The sequence below is a fragment of the Macaca mulatta genome, chromosome 2 (assembly GCF_049350105.2).
Source record: "Macaca mulatta isolate MMU2019108-1 chromosome 2, T2T-MMU8v2.0, whole genome shotgun sequence".
In the NCBI taxonomy this organism is placed as follows: domain Eukaryota; kingdom Metazoa; phylum Chordata; class Mammalia; order Primates; family Cercopithecidae; genus Macaca; species Macaca mulatta.
The window spans coordinates 10,403,301-10,417,822 of NC_133407.1; the positions used below are offsets into that span (position 1 = coordinate 10,403,301).

The window sequence follows — 14,522 nt, forward strand, 5'->3', positions numbered from 1 at the left end:
CAAGTCCCATCTCTACTTCTTGCTCTCTGAGTCCTTGTGCAACTCATTTTACCTCTCTGGGACTCAGTTTCTCTGACTGTAAAGTGAGGTGTTTGGGATAAAATAAATTGCAAATGATCTACCAATTTTGATATCCTACCCTAGAGGCCTGAAGTTTCATTAGAAATGAAGGCAAATACCTATCCAAGCCCTCTTGACTGTATTGGTGTTTACATAGGACCTGCCAGATAAATGAAAGTGACTTTTTGCATGATGTTGCGCAGTCGATACTAATAGTGCAGTAATAGGACAAATACTTCTAATTTGTGCTTGTTTATTTGTTTATTTCCAGGCTAAGGAAGTCACAGATACCACCTGCCAATGGCTTTTGGAGACTCCATAATGCCTTTTTCGTACGATGGGCCCCAAGTTCAGAAACTAAAAACGTCAAAGATGGAAACCACAAAATAGAACTAAGGAGCCTGAAATATTGATAAAATGATTAAGAGAAAGTAATGCGATAGCCCTCTTTAAAAATTTTGTTAAAACCAATAATGATAGTAAGAAAAGGTGATATAAAGTAAAAATAAAATTGAGCACAGAAAAGACTGATTTGCCTGGGATTCCTTTCAGCCGTGTAATTGACACAAACAGCAAAGACCGTAATACTCATGTTTCTATTTGCTACCCTCAACTGACATGGTTGGCCATTTGTTTTGTTTTAAATAAAATGAGGAAGCAACAACTGTATTAAATTCATCCGCAAAAAGCCCATATTTGCATGTGGAAAACAAGTAAGTGTGTGCCTGAATGGGTGATGAGGCATACGATTGCCCATCTGCACCCAGGGCCCAAGCATCCCTGCAGGTGTGCCTGCCGCAGGGGCAGAGAAACGGAGTGGAGAGCCCTCTGCCATGGAGGGAAACCCCACGGCAACTGGACTTGTTCTGAGCTGCCCACCACTACCATCCTGCTCCTGATCCACTCGCTGCCCCCATCTCTTAAAGCTGAAAAACAGAAATATGTTTTGTCATTCTTTTGTTAGATTTATGTGGATTCTTTAAATCACAAAGGCAATTTATTTTTTCCCAAGCATCTTCAATGTGCACTTAACAAATAAAGGCATATCTTGTTTTATTGCACTTCACTTTATTGTAGTTGGCAAATACCATGTTTTTTACAAATAGAAGACTTGCAGAGGCAGCTGTGTATCAAGCAGGTCTTTAGGTACAATTTTTGCAACAGTATGTGCTCGCTTAATGGCTCTGTGTCAGCTTTTGGTAATTATCACAATATTTCAGACTTTTTCATTATTATTATATATATTATGGTGATCTGTGATTAGTGATATTTTATGTGACTATAATTATTTTGGGGTGTCACAAATCATGGCCATATGAGATGGCAAACTTAATCGATAAATAGGTGTGCTCTGACTGCTCCACTGACCAGCCATTCCCATGTCCCTCCTTGGATCTCCCCATGTCCCACAATAATACTGAAATTAGGCCAATTAATAACCCCACAAGGGTGTCAAGGTGTTCAAGTGAAAGGAAGAGTAGCACATCTCTCACTTTAAATGAAAGGCTAGAAATAGTTAAGCGTAGTGAGGAAGGCACGTCAAAAGCCAAGATAGGCCAAAAGCTAGGCCTCTTGAGCCAAACAGCCAAGATGTGAATTAAAAAAAAAAAAGAAGAAGAAGTTCATAAAGGAAATTAGAAGTGCTATTCCAGTGAACACACGAATGATAAGAAAGTGAAACAACCTTATTGCTGATATGAAGACAGTTTGAGTGATCTGGATAGAAGATCAAACCAGCCACAAAATTCCCTTTAAGTCAAAGCCTAATCCAGAGCAAGACCCTAACTGTTCAATTCTATGAAGGAAAAGAGAAGTGAGGAAACTACAGAAGAAAAATCTGAAGCTAGCAGAGATCCGTTCCTGAGGTTTAAGGAAAAAATATGTCTCCATAATAGAAAAGTGCAAGGAGAAGCAGTAAGTGCTGGTGGTGAAGCTGCAGCAAGTTATCCAGAAGATCTAACTAAGACCATTGATGAAGGTAAATACTAAACAACAGCTTTTCAGTGTAGCTGAAATAGGCCTGTATTGAAAGAAGATGCCATCTAGGACTTTCAGAGCTAGAGAAAAGAAATCAATTCCTGGCTTCAAAGCTTCAAAGGACAGAGTAATTCTCTTGTTAGAGGCTAATGTGGCTGGTGACTGTAAGTCGAAGCAAATGCTCATTTACCATTCTGAAAATCTGAGGGTCCTTAAGAATTATGCTCCATCTACTCTGCCTGTGCTCTATAAATGCAGTGATAAAGCCTGGACAAAAGCACATCTGTTTACAGCATGGTTTACAGAATATTTAAGCCACTGTTACCTACTGCTCAGAAAAGAGGGAAAAAAAAAAAAGATTCCTTTCAAAGTATTTCTGCTCATACCTGGTCACACAAGATCTCTGATGGAGATATACAAAGAGATTAATGTTGTTTTCTTGCCTGTTAACACAACATCCATTCTGCAGCCCATGGATCAAAGAGTAATTTCAACTTTCAAGTCTGATTATTATAAAAAATACATTTCACATGGCTCTAGCTGCCATAGATAGTGATTCCTCAGATGAATGTGGACAAAGTAAATTGAAAACTTTCTAAAAAGGATTCACCATTCTAGATGCCATTAAGAACATTTGTGATTCATAAGAGAAGGTCAAAATATCAGGAGATTGGAAGAAATTTATTCCAGTCCTCACGGGCGACTTTGAGTAGTTCCAGACCAGTGGAGGAAATAACTGAAGATGTGGTGAAAATAGCAAGAGAACTAGAATTAGAAGTGGAATGAAGATGCAAGTGTGTTGCTGTAATCTTTTGTTCAAACTGGAACGGATAAGGAGGTGCTTCTTATGGACGAACAGGGAAAATGGTTTCTTGAGATGGAATCTACCCCGGTGAAGATGCTGTGAACATCACTGAATGACAACAAAGGATATCAAATATTTCATAAGCTTAATTGACAAAGCAGATCCAAAGTTTGAGAGGCCTGACTCCAATTTTGAAAGAGGTTTTCTTGGAGGTAAAATGATATCATGCATTATCACATGCTACAGAGAAGTGGTACAGCTTGATATCACTCTTTCTCTGCAGAGTCAATCAATGCAGCAAACTTTATTGTTGTGTCACTTTCAGAAATTGCCACAGCCACCCCAACTTTCACCAACCACCCCCTTGATCAGTCAGTAGCCATTAGCATCATGACCAGACCCTCCATCAGCAAAAGCAGGATTCACTGGAAGTTCAGATAATTGCTAGCATATTTTAGCAATAAACTTTTTAATTAAGGTATGTACACTGTATTTTTAGACATAATGCTATTACACACTTAAGAGTATAGTGTAAACATAAATTTTATATGCACTGGGAACCAAGAATTTCGTGCAACTCGCTTCATTGCAATATTTGTTTTATTGCGGTGGTGGTCTGCAACTGAACCCACAATATCTCTGATGCATGCCTTACTGGTTGTTGCAACTATTTTTATTTGGCATGCATGACCACTTTTAAACACTTAACTCTAGCCACACTACCCTCCTCACTTTTCCGGCGTGTCCCAAGCATGCTTCAGTTCAGGTTATTTGCATTTGTTTTCAGTCAGTCCTACACACTCTTCCTCCGGTCCCTCCCATCCACACATCTCTGGCTTGCTACCTCGTTTCACTCAGGTCTCCATTCACATATACGCTTACCATCAAGACCTTCTCAGGCCAGTGAACTTATATTTGTGTACTCCCTACTCCTCATGCCTTTAACCTCAATTATTTTTCTTCTTAATATATTTAAGTTGGTGTAAATGTAATTGCAGCTTTTGCCATTAAAAGTAATGGCAGAAATCACAATTACTTTTGCACCAACCTAATAGATCACAGTGTGAATATTACATATTTACTCATTAATTTTTCTGTCTTATTTGTTAACATTTGTGGTAGTCCCATCACCTGGAATAGTGTCTAGCAAATAGTAGGTGCTCAGTAAACAGTCAAGTTCATGAGTCATCATTATTACTATTTGCAAACCATTATACTAGATGACATGGGACCTCCTATGGAAAAAGACATAATTCATGTCCTCGAGGAGCTTCTACAATCTAGAGGAGAAGAAAGATTGTGAAAACTGGCTCATACAGCAGACCGAAGTGGCGTGAATGCTTTACTGGACGTATAAACAAAGCATTCTGGTAGTAGAAAAACAGCAAATCATTGACAACAGGGGATGGTGGTTGGAGGAGTCCTAAAGAAGAGACTTCTCGGCCGGGCGCGGTGGCTCAAGCCTGTAATCCCAGCACTTCGGGAGGCCGAGACGGGCGGATCACGAGGTCAGGAGATCGAGACCATCCTGGCTGACACGGTGAAACCCCGTCTCTACTAAAAATACAAAAAACTAGCCGGGTGAGGTGGCGGGCGCCTGTAATCCCAGCTACTCGGGAGGCTGAGGCAGGAGAATGGCGTCAACCTGGGAGGCGGAGTTTGCAGTGAGCTGAGATCCGGCCACTGCACTCCAGCCCGGGTGAAGGAGCAAGACTCCCTCTCAAAAAAAAAAAAAAAAAAAAAAAAAAGAGACTTCTCTGGAACTACCCTGAAAAGAAACATAGAAATCATCTTCAAAAATACATTCAGTACAAAACAATTCCAAGACATCCTCAGTTAGTCTCCTTTCCTTCAATAATGCTAAGTGGAGAAGAGATTGTCCAAGATAAGTCAGCACTTATATGTGCCAAGATCACAGAGAAAGGAACAAGCACTTGACTCCAAAGAGCCTTCATTTTAAAATGGAAATTATTTAAATGTACAAGAAAACATGTCTAAAAAATTCTAGACTCTTAAGACAGGGAGGCCCTTAAAAGTCATCAAGTATAACATTTTATCCTCGCCACAAAATACCTAAAATAGAAAATACCTAACTGCATCAGCCCCACCTAAACATCTGCAGTGACTGTGAACTTCGACCTCCTGAAAGGCACATTCCATCTGTGGTTTGCGCTTAATATTTAAACATTAAGCATTTTCAATAAACATGGAGAAAACATCAACATTCTCATACTCTCTTTCTCTAGCTTCCAACCCACTGCTGCCAGAACGCTTTCAGACGTCCCAAAAAGTAAGTTTGCACCCCTTCCATGGCAGAGTCCCAGGAGAGCACCGCCTGCTCTGCTCTCTCCTCCTCCCTCCCCTTTATTTCTTCTTTACAGTAAGCACTTCCACTTCCTTCTTCATTCCTCTAGGGTTCAAGTTTCCAGCACCTTCAGCCATCCTAAAATTCCCTCTTCTTTCCTTCCTTTATTCTTGTCCCAGCGTTCAATCACCTGGTTGCTGAGCTGACCTACTGCTCATGCAATTGGGCTCCTTGCAGAGAGCTAAGCATCTTGTCTGGAGTTGGAAGAAGGGGAACAAGAGATCTAATGGATTCATGGGGTAAGGCTGCCTTTCTGACCTTGACCTTGAACTGCCATCTTTGACATACATTTGAATAGTGCGGACATTATAACCCCTAGGAAGCAGAGAAGACAAAGAGGTGAAAGGTGACCCCACCAAACCTCAAGGACATACAGAATTTGAGTAGTCTTGTGTTTTCAATAAGTCATGGATCTTCTAGAACTTCTTATTCTAGCTTTTCATCTCCCACAGTCAGCCCATATGTATGAATGTGAGAGTCAAATGTGTAGCTTTTAACCATCTCTTTATCAGAGAATCCACTTCTAAAACCTAATGGGCTATGTGATCTTGGGCAAGACACTTTACAAGTCAGTAAATGAAAGCATCCAGAAGGTAGAACAAAAAGAGACATTTAAATCACCTAGTCCAAAAGCAGCCCAGATACCTCTCATATGCCTTCACTCTCCACTCCCTGATCACAACCATGGCGATATTCTTAAGTGATCATTAACTCAGTCAGGATGCAGCCTCAGAGTCCTTCTCAGCATAGTACCTCAAGGAACCACTACCAACACATCATTTGGCCATGTTAAATAAAATCCAAACCACTCATTCCTCAGCGGAGAAAAACTGAACCACAAAGATGAGCCATGACTGACTGACCAGGTCTCACTATTAGGAGCAGACCTGGAACTATCAAAGCCCCTCACCCCATTCCTCTAAGTCATTTCTCCTCCTTAACTCTGACAGTCTGTGAATAGCCCTTGGAGTAGGGGTGGGGGCTTGCTATTGTACTAAGTTCCATAAGAGGTACAGATAAAGGGTTTCTGACAAGGAGCAGGAACAGCACAGGAGGCTTGAAGGAAGATGTGAATTTGAGCTGGCTATAGAAGGATGCTATTTGTAGGAACCAGTGAAGTATGCCTTTAGCAGAAGAAAAGTTAGGATTGGGGTGAGCATTCCAGCAGAAGAAACAGCATAAGCAGAGGAATGGTGAGGACTGTGGAGTGCTGAGCAGGGGTTGAGCAGCAGCTACACACAGAGCCATGGAGGGTGGCAGTGGGGGATGGGGAATGAAGAAAACGACAAGAATAAAAGAGTAACCAGAGACTTTGAGGAGTTGTGAATCCTGATTTTTAAAAATTGACTTAAAGGCCTTAAGTTTCATAAATGGGAAAAGAAGATTTAAACAGGAGTGGAAGGAAAAGTAAAGAATATATCTCCATTCTCAGTTGCAGTGAGCTGAGATCGCACCACTGCACTTCAGCCTGGACAACGGAGCGAGACCCTGTCTCAAAAAGAGAAAGAAAAAAAGAATATATCTCCACTCTCAATGGGGGAAAAAAAGCCTTGCTATAAAGTATATTGCAGGAATACTTTCATTATGTAAAAGCCTATTTTGTTTTCATGTCATTCTTAGATTACATCATAGAGTGGCTGCAGCCATCTCGTACCATATTATAAATAAATCACTGGCTTAATCATAGAATGAGCCAGGGCCCCAGATCTGAAAGGAAAATATTAGATCATTTTTAATAACTGATATAACTCAAGCCAGTTGGCATTGAACCAGGGTGAGGTGATCTCATCCTGAAGAAGTCCAAAAAGGACCCAAAGCGGGTCAGAGCTGAGCAGGTCCCAGAGACACTTCCATTTACAGATGAAGAGGTTGCTAATGGCACCTGAGTAGAGTTCACCCTCTGGACTAAACAGTCTTGTCATTAAAATCAACACTTAGTTTCCAGTAGTGATGCCCAATAAGCCTTCCCCATGAAACACAGTGGATGAAGATTTTGTACCCAGAGTCACTAGGTATCAGAAAACATGAGCACATTATGATGTTTGTAGTTAGGTCTTGGGAGTCATTATGCAAAATTAGAAATGTTGAGGCTATTAATGATTCAGGAAGCATGAAATCTGGGGTGACCAACAGACAAAGGCTGCAGGTCTGGGCCAAGCCAAGGGGACAGTGTAAACAGGACATGAGATAATGGCCTAACGAAGAAAAGAACTAAGGGTGATCTCCAGCAAAGAGTTACAGACTCTTAAGGTGATCAGAAACTTAACATTCAATGTGTACCAACTACATAAGAAGTACCACACTCAACAGGCACTTTATAGACATTACGCTGCTTTGAGAGCACCAAAGACTCTTTGAAGGAGGCACTGTTCACTCCATGGTTTGCAGAAGTGAAAACAGGTTAAAAAAAACTAAGTGAACTAGGTAGGATTCAGTGACTAATGTGATAGTCTTCCTACTCCAAATTCCTCTTTACCATGTTGTCCTTGGTCAACTAAAACTCTATTTCTCACTATGTACTTTTAATAAAAATGAAATAATTGGTAAGAAACACTTTAATAACAAGAAGAGTTGGCCAGGCGTGGTGGCTCACACCTGTAATTCCAGCACTTTTGGAGGTCGAGGAGGGTGGATCACTTGAGGTCAAGAGTTCAAGACCAGCCTGACCAACATGGGGAAACCTCCTCTCCACTAAAAATACAAAAAAAAAAAAGAAAGAAAAAAAAGCTGGATGTGGTGGCATGCGTCTGTAATCCCAGCCACTTGGGAGGCTAAGGCAGGAGAATCACTTGAACCTGGGAGACAGAGGCTGCAGTGAGCTGTGCATTGCATTCCATCCTGGGCGACAGTGAGACTCCATCAAAAAATAAAAAATAAAAAAATAAGATGAGTATTTAAAAAAATGCTGAGAGGTGAAAGGGACCATGGAGTAGGTAGCAGAATTGATATTCTGGCCAGCCACATTCTCAGTGACCAAAGCCACACGTTCCTCATTTTGGCTGTAAAGTCACTAATAAGCTTGACCATAATTTTAAGGCTCCAATTTCCACTGATTTTTCTAGTTACGTGAAGGTGGACTCTAAGGGAACATGTCATCTTCTATAAAATAAACTGCAGAGCTTGATTTTGAAAAGGACTGCTTTGGTGGGGGGAAGAGAAGGATGCTCTGGAAAAGAAACTCCCTGCCAGACAAAGGGTATTGGCTGAGATTTTATGTCTGGTCTTGTCAGTCTCAAAGTAATGTCGTATATCAGCTCTCTGTTCCTAAAACAAATGTTATTCGTAACTGCAGAGACACACTGTCTGAGCCGTGTAATATTGATTTATGCACATTTTCAGGACACAGCATGGCCCACCAGGAGATGCAGAGCCCTGAAATTTAACTAAAAGGACAAAATCAAAGCTCAAGATTCCAATTTTTGACCTATTTTTCCTAATCTGTTTCCGGGACAGGAGAGAGGTTGAGAAAAGAAGAGAAAACGTGCCTAAAAGTTGCGCAGACTCATTATGCAGCACAGACTGTGTGGAGCGGTGGAAGGTGGGGCAGGGAGAGGAGCTGCAGATGGTTCCTCCCTTGACTACCCCTGGCTCTGTGGCCCTGGAAGAGTCTGTGCCCTTTCCAAGTCTTGGTGTCTCACGCATACAGCAAAGGGCTCAAGCAAGAACCTTTAGACATTTCTACCAAAAAAGCTCTAATCACTGAGGAGGGCAAAAATATAGAGGTAAGGGAACACAGCATGAATTGAAAACTTGTGTTTTTCTTCTTAAAAGCCATGCCAATTTTACATCCTGTGCTACTACGTATCAATGCTTCTCTCAAGAGTTTTAAATGGAGTTTTCCCCCCAAAATGCCTTCAAGTAAAACTGATCCACAGAGGTGTGCTGGGTTTATTCAATAGCTTCAGGCAATGCCCACTTTCACTTAGCACAGCCACGTAAACCTGGGGAATCTGTGGTGAGCAGCCCCTAAGATGGTTCTGTGTAACTCCATCTCCTGGTATTCATACCTTGGTGCTTGTACTCACCCTTCCCCTTCAGTGTGGCCTGGATTTGGTGACTCGCTTCTAGTAAAGAGAATGAGGCAGAGGGAACAGCATGTCACCTCCAGGATTAACTTATAAAAAGACTGTGATTTGCCTCTCAGGGACTCTCTCTTGCTCACTCACTTTGAGGGAAGACAGCTGCCATGTGAGCTGCGCTATGGAGAGTCTCACATGGCAAGAAACTGAAGTCTTCAGCCCAGTAATCTGTGGGAAATCCTGCCAACCATCATGTGATGAGCTTGGTAGCAAGTAGATCTTCCCCGGAGTTCAGCCTTCCGGTGAGACTGCAAGTCCAGCAATACCTGGAATGCAATGTGGTGACAGATCTTGTGGCACCCATCCAAGCTGCTCCCAAATTTCAGAAATTGTGAGATAATATTAATCAATGCTTTTTTCTCTTTTTTTTGAGACAGAGTTTTGCTGTTGTTGCCCAGGCTGAAGTGCAATGATGCGATCTCGGCTCACTGCAACTTCCGCTTCCTGGGTTCAAGCAATTCTCCTGCCTCAGCCTCCCGAGTAGCTGGAATTAGAGGCATGTGCCACCACGCCCAGCTAATTTTGTATTTTTAGTAGAGATGAGGCTTCTCCGTGATGGTCAGGCTGGTCTCTAACTCCTGACCTCAAGTGATCTGCCCACCTCAGCCTCCCAAAATGCTGGGATTACAGGTGTGAGCCACTACGCCTGGCATATTTTTTTTTTTTCTCCCAACCCTTCATCCATGCCCCATGAGATCTGAGACTATAATTTACTTCAATTTCCCAAGCACTTAGCATAAGGCCTGAAACATATCTGGTGATTAATAAAGGTGTATCATAAAGAAAGAAATGTTTCTTGTAATCCCAGCACTTTGGGAGGCCAAGGCGAACGGATCATGAGATCAGGAGATCAAGACCATCCTGGTCAATATGGTGAAACCCTGTCTCTACTAAAAAAACAAAAATTAGCTGGGTGTGGTGGCATACACCTGTAGTCCCAGCTACTCGGGAAGTTGAGGCAGGAGAATCACTTGAATCCGGGAGGCGGAGGTTGCAGTGAGCCGAGATCGCACTACTGCACTCCAGCCTGACAACAGAACAAGACTCCGTCTCAGAAAAAAAAAAAAAGAATATGTTTCTAATGTGTATTTCTCTTTTATATGTTTGTCTTTTCCCCTAACTATAAGTTTCTCAAGGTCAGGGACTAAGCCTAATTCACATAGTTTCCTAAAGATCATGTGGTTCACTAACATCCAGACCAACACTGAGACCAGGGCAGCAAACACATACTCTATGAACCAGGGGTAAATATTTGGCCACAATCTACAAAGAGCCCTCTATCCATTCACACTTCAGATGCTGTCTACCACACAGCAACCCATTGAGGAAGACCTGAGAATTCGGATCCCCTAAGGCCATGCCTAATGTAGAGTAGAGGTATCTCAATTGTGCCAGAAGCCAAGAAATAGAAGAATGTGGAATTAGGAGGAAGGAAGCAAAAGAGAGAAAGAGATATCACTCCTTTTTACTTTCATGGACAGCAAACATACCTCCTACAAGACATCCCTGGGTTACATGAAGAACCACAGAGTTTCAGGGGACTGAATAGGTCACTGCTCAGACCCAGCAAATCCTCTTGTAATTTTTGAAGCAAATAACATAAAAGCAATAAAAGCTGGCTGAGCAAATGCTCACACATGCCCAGAAAGCACCTGACTGAGTAATTATAGACAGCCAAGACATTCGCCCTGACGGAAGTGACCAATGCTTTGCTTCCGGCAGAGACTAATACCTGATACTTCTGAGGACCAAAGAGGAAATATTAAAACTGAAAGCCCTTGGCGATAGTCGGCAATTGTAAACTGGTATCAACAGAGGGAAATAATTTCCTTCCTGACTCCCACTAGGCTAGTCATGCCTGGAGCAGCAGGTGTGATTATCTAATCTAACAAAGTAAGAAGCCAAATGGGCTAGACTGTAGCTTCTGTGGGGTCTCTCAAGCACTGAGCTTCCCGGGTTTCTGAATTGACCACTCTCCACCTCCTGTCTCAGGCAAAAATGAACGTGAAAAATAATAATACATAATTCTATTTCAATTCTAACCCGCATCATTAAGCAAAGTTGCAGATCAAGCTGCAGGACTGAGGACAAGTTAGTGCCTATCCAACCCAGAGGAGGAAGAGGTGCAAGGTTGGCAGGAAGGGCATACGCTGAGCATGTCTAATGTTCCCGATGCTGTGCTGGGCACTGAATTTACATTGTCTTTTTCTTTATATTCAAGATGAGTCTTTAAGGAAGAAGACAACTGTAATAACCTACCATATAGGAACCACACTTTATAGTTTACAAAACAAGTCAGCATTTAACAACGCACTTGCTCTAAGCAAACATGAGAGGTCGGCAGGGCAATGACTATTGTTCCTAATTCTCAGATCAAAAAGATAAGGGTGAAGGGATGTTGTTTTTCTAGGGTTGCGCATCTCATACTTGTCAGGACTTCTGTTACGCCATCCCACCATACTCACTGCCTTTTTATGCCCTCACAAACTTCTTAAGTCAAAAGTCTCTTTCTGTCCAGTCATTTGGGTTTTTTGTTTGTTTAGTCGTAGAGACAGGGTCTTGCCACATTGCCCAGGCTGGTCTCAAAATCCTGGCCTCAATTGATCTTCCTGCCATGGCCTCCCAAAGCACTGGGATTACAGATGTGAGCCACCATGCCCAGCCTGTCCAGTCATTTGTTTCATTCTCATCAAACCATGTAGTCTGACCTCATCTGGGCGACAATTCCTATAACTCCCCAACAGAGAGTCAGCCAATGCCCGATAGAACACCCTCTGGGAAAGGGACCCTTACTACCTTCAGATTTATTCTATCCATGAAAATGCACGCAGCGGCCGGGCGCGGTGGCTCAAGCCTGTAATCCCAGCTCTTTGGGAGGCCGAGACGGGCGGATCACGAGGTCAGGAGATCGAGACCATCCTGGGTAACACGGTGAAACCCCGTCTCTACTAAAAATACAAAAAAAACTAGCCGGGCGAGGTGGCGGGCGTCTGTAGTCCCAGCTACTTGGGAGGCTGAGGCAGGAGAATGGCGTGAACCCGGGAGGTGGAGCTTGCAGTGAGCTGAGATCCGGCCACTGCACTCCAGCCTGGGTGACAGAGCAAGACTCCGTCTCAAAAAAAAAAAAAAAAAAAGAAAATGCACGCAGCACCTATCCCATGCCAGAGACCCCAGCAGACTCTGGAGACACACACATGAACAAGCAATGCTGTCCCTCTCCTGTCCAGGTTCTATGTTCTTGATGGTCATGAGCACATGTGTCCCAGAATCTTGTGGCAGAATCCATGGTCTCATTCCTGCGGCAGTTCTTGGCTGGCCTTCATTCCTGGTCCTCTCAGCATCCTCGTGTAGAGTCCAGCTGGCTCATGCCTTTTCAGAAGGTGAGGCAGGAACGAAAGCCTGGCTCTCTAGAGGGTCTCTGACAGGGGGCTAAAGAGGTTTGCAGAAGGCCTGTGGTTGCCCACGGAGCTTCCGGTCCTCTCTCCCTCTCCTAACAGCACCCAGATATTCCTTTGAGGGGTCACCTCTTCTCCCCTGTGTAAGTACCATGAGGTTTGGATGAGACTATGTCCAAACTTAGTTTCACGAGAATCTTGGTTCAGATTAGCATAATCCCATTATCTTGGCTTCAATGACTGGTTCAGAAATATACAGTGAGCCAAGGCTATGAGAATATAGCAAACCAGGCTCTTTCCCCAAAATGGGAAGACGGATGTCTATAGTTTGGGTTTCATCAGGCAGCAATCTCATGACCCATGAGGTAAAACATTCCAAAGATGAAGCCCAGGCACAAAAAAGGGCAGAGCAAGAAGTTCTGCAGAAAAACAAAGCTAGAGTCCTGTTCAAACTGTGCCTGAGGCTCACATGACCTCTGGACTTGCCAGTTTCCAGGTGTCCTAGGTTTGCAAAATCACCCACCCACTTCATTCTAGATGCCATACTCTATTAAATGCAGGCTAAGACTGCATCAGCATTTCGGAAGCCACTCCCAACAAAAGCCACTGTTGACTCATATTTAGCTTAAGAATAACAAAAACTTCTAAGTCTCTTCCAGTATGCTCCTGTTAAGGAAATCTCTCCCATTCTATCATTACACTGTTGATTTTTTTTAAGCCCAAGTGCAAAGCTTCATACTTATCACAGTTTAATTATAAACACTGAAAAAACTCAAGACGTAGAGGAGGTGACAAAGATATTTCATTTGATAATTAAACGTATGCTAGGGGGAATATATTCCAGACCATGTTTGAAATTTTAACAAACACTAAGATTTAAGCATCAAACCAGTGGTTTCCAGCCTTTTATGTGATATAGATCAATAGGCACATAGTCAGTTGTACTTTTAAGATACACTGATTAAGAAAAGACAGAGAGACAAAACACAACTATAAACTCAGTTACACTTTTAAGTGAAGTTAGGTTTTTTCAATCACAACGGCATCATCTCCGTTTTGGAAAACTACACCACAAATATGTCAAGGTGTATTATTTACTCAGTACAAAGCCAGCGCTGGGGGCACATACGAATTGGCCTCAGCCAATGGGGACCATCGAATCAGGATCCTAAGTGGAAGTCGCACGCAGAATTCCCTTGCTAATTTCCTCAACTCTCCTTCTAGCCCATGGTATTCCACACTGTTGATTCTTTTTACCACCCAGATTTTTTAGAATATAATGTTCTACTCTACCCATTAAGTACAGAGGTACTCCAATACACAAGGAAAAGTTTACCTTACCTGGTCACGGTTCTCCTTTCTGAGCACATAACAGGATTTGCACTCACGTCCTGGTGGAGCTTTAGCAGGCCCTTTAAAACAAAGGCTCACACCCTTTGCCTAAGCAAATTTAGCCTGCCCTGCCCCAAAGGGTTGTTATAAAAATAAAGTGAGGCTCACGCCTGTAATTCCAGCAATTTGGGAGGCTGAGGTAGGTGGATTACCTGAGGTCAGGAGTTCAAGACCAGCCTGGCCAACATGGTAAAACCCCGTCTCTACTGAAAATACAAAAATTAGGCAGGCATGGTGGTACGCGCCTGTAGTCCCAGCTGCTTGGGAGGCTGAGGTGGGAGAATCGCTTGAACCTGGGAGGTGGAAGTTGCAGTGAGTTGAGATTGCACCACTGCACACCAGCCTGGGCAACAGAGCAAGACTCCATCTCAAAACAATAAATACATAAAATGAAATGACATCACAAAAGAAGCAGCACCATGAACAAGGGTAAACAAGAGACACTCTAA

The 14,522-nt window shown here is 42.7% G+C and overlaps 1 protein-coding gene across 27 annotated transcripts in view; it reads right to left on the reverse strand.

Moving 5' to 3' along the window:
- The window catches only part of LPP (LIM domain containing preferred translocation partner in lipoma), a 723,625-nt gene that overhangs the window by 636,873 nt on the left and 72,230 nt on the right, over positions 1 to 14,522 (reverse strand). Inside the window, exons 1-4 of one of the 27 annotated variants that reach the window (XM_077991197.1) lie at positions 14,023 to 14,093; positions 12,481 to 12,655; positions 9,374 to 9,552; positions 9,233 to 9,271 (exon numbers count right to left, since the gene is read on the reverse strand). The exons of 25 other annotated variants lie outside the window; for them this stretch is intronic. The gene's annotated coding sequence lies outside the window, so the exon portion shown is untranslated. Of the gene's footprint in view, positions 1 to 9,232; positions 9,272 to 9,373; positions 9,553 to 12,480; positions 12,656 to 14,022; positions 14,094 to 14,522 lie in introns of those variants that run through there. One more of the 27 variants, XM_077991204.1, reaches the window with a different exon arrangement.